Source organism: Triturus cristatus, chromosome 12 (genome assembly GCF_964204655.1).
Source record: "Triturus cristatus chromosome 12, aTriCri1.1, whole genome shotgun sequence".
Lineage (NCBI taxonomy): Eukaryota > Metazoa > Chordata > Amphibia > Caudata > Salamandridae > Triturus > Triturus cristatus.
In genome coordinates, this window is record NC_140595.1 from 702,175,932 (window position 1) to 702,178,226 (window position 2,295).

The window sequence follows — 2,295 nt, forward strand, 5'->3', positions numbered from 1 at the left end:
CCCGCGGACTCACTCCCCGAAAGATACAGGGAGAAATCATCCCCAACCCGCTCCTCCGCGTCCTCCGCCAAGTCGCTGTCCTCACTATAGTCAACCAGGAACGAGGCCCCCCCGCTGCCCCCGGCCCCCGCCCCCACCCGGACCAACCGCGCCTCCGCAGCCCCACCCTTACCCTCAACAGCCCCCCCGCACCCCCCCACAGGCACCTCAGCGGACGAACCCAGCGCCGGGAGGCTCAGACGCCTATCCCCTGGCTTCCCCCCAGGCCCTGCCTTCTTGCCCCCCCCTCGCGCGCCCACCGCGTGTTTCTTGGGAGGCGGTTCCTCCATACAGGCAACAACGGCCGCCGCAACCCCCGCGGACGCCGAACGCGGAGTCCTGGACATCCCCACCCACGCCTGCTCCAAAACACCCGGTCGCAGAAGGTCCGCCCTCCCCGCACGCCCCAACAGCTGTAGCGCCGCCCGCACCGCCGCCTCATCCGGCGTCTGGCCCCCACCCGACTCCATGACAAACGCGCTCCGCGCCAACCACCACTCCGCCCCCGCCGACTCCGCCCGACACCCGCAGGCCGCCACACGTTGCCAAACGAGGCAGCCCAGATATCGCTCGCTACCCCCACAGACACACTACGCTCACCGTCGCAAAAACACGCCCCCGCCGATCCACCGAAGCTCCGCAGGCCCCGCACCACGCACCAACGGTCCACTAACTACCCTCCCTGAGGCGCTGGGGAATGGAAGAGGAAGGACTTCCTCCTCCTGCCCCTTTTAACCCTACCTGCGACCCCACCCCTTATCCCACCCCTTCCTCCCCTGTCCTTCCTTTTGCGCGAACTCCCCGGGGGAAGACTAGACCGCTGGTCTTACTTCCCCCGGGGGCCTCCTTGAGCGCAGTACTACATTCAGCCGGTAGATGGTGGGCTTTGCAGAGTCTATTTACTTTTCCCAGAGTGTTAAACAAACAGTAGCACTCTGGTAAAGTTGATCCGGAGGTTGTAAACAAATAAGAAACGTAAATCTTAACTTTAACGTTTCGAAATGCTGGAGCTACGCCACAGGTTGGCGGCATGAACCTAGCCAGCTTGAGCAAACCAAAGACCGTCAATCAATATAGCAAACATATATACTTCCAAACTATTACATCATATAGCATAACAAATGCTACAAAAAAGGCTGCGCAAGGTTACACAACAAATGGATTTTGGAACTCCGCGTATAGTTTACCCCCTCGTCCTCAGTGAGTTATGGGTGGACACGTCTGTCTTGATCGGCTACAGATGTTTGTTACTATGTTTCCTACATTTGCTGTTTCGGCCAGGCATGGCTATATTCTGAGCTCAATTTTATAAACACTAATTTCTCGATAATACCTTTGGCTGTGTGTGTTCCTTATCAAAAAACTCTTCAGATGATCCATCAGAACAGACGGCTCTGTGGCGCAATGGATAGCGCATTGGACTTCTAGTGATGTGAAGACATTCAAAGGTTGTGGGTTCGAGTCCCACCAGAGTCGCTTTTTTATTAATATTACATTAAAAAAGTGACGTACTGTAACAGGTCTTTACGTTCGCAACTGTAAACTTTTAACAACTTTTCAGAAGTTTGTTGATGATAAAACGTAGCACACATTCGAGGGCTGCTCTCCAAGGTGTGTTTACTCCCTGCTCTTTAAATTTACCGAACGTTCTTGTCATGAACGCAGCTTGAGTTAGGAACCTGAGGTACATCTTCTCTAATTGTACACACAGGCGTGGCAAAAGTTTGTTTGAGAACGTCCGTGGCCAAGACAATAATGCACGAGGGGGTTTCGTTGTGCGACTCGAGCAACAAGCTATCACAGCCTCCAGCAGAGCCGTGTGGGGGACACTGGATGAAGGGGCGGGAGCCCGGAGGAGAAGGAGGAGCGTGTTTAACTAGGAAGTGGAGATGTGTGTGAGAAACAGGATAGCTGTACCCCTGCTTCTTGGCCTATGTAAAGCGGGGCACGGGGGGCAGCAAGGCAATATCTGTAACGCGAAGGGCAATATGAACAGCAAAGCTGCATCGTTGTTTCAGCAAAGCTGTGTAGTGGAGGCCTCGCTACATATACAGCTCTCCTTGGAGCTACTTGTCGAGGAAGAAAGGGGGTATGTGTGGGGGAAGTTTGCGAGCGAGGGTGGAGCATGAGATACAGCAGCCCAGAGGCGCGCCTACTTTATTAACTGTAAGAGTGCACCCCTCTCTGGAGAATGTTTAACGAGGGACGGTAGAGACAAGCAGGGTTTGAAAGGTGCTGCTGGAGAGAACGAGTGCT

The 2,295-nt window shown here is 54.9% G+C and overlaps 1 non-coding gene across 1 annotated transcript; it reads left to right on the plus strand.

Annotated features, from left to right (window-relative positions):
- Positions 1-1,429: 1,429 nt before the first annotated feature.
- TRNAR-UCU (transfer RNA arginine (anticodon UCU)) lies at positions 1,430-1,515 on the plus strand. Its single transcript is given in 2 exon segments — positions 1,430-1,466; positions 1,480-1,515. It is a non-coding gene; the product is annotated as a tRNA-Arg (tRNA).
- Positions 1,516-2,295: the final 780 nt, after the last annotated feature.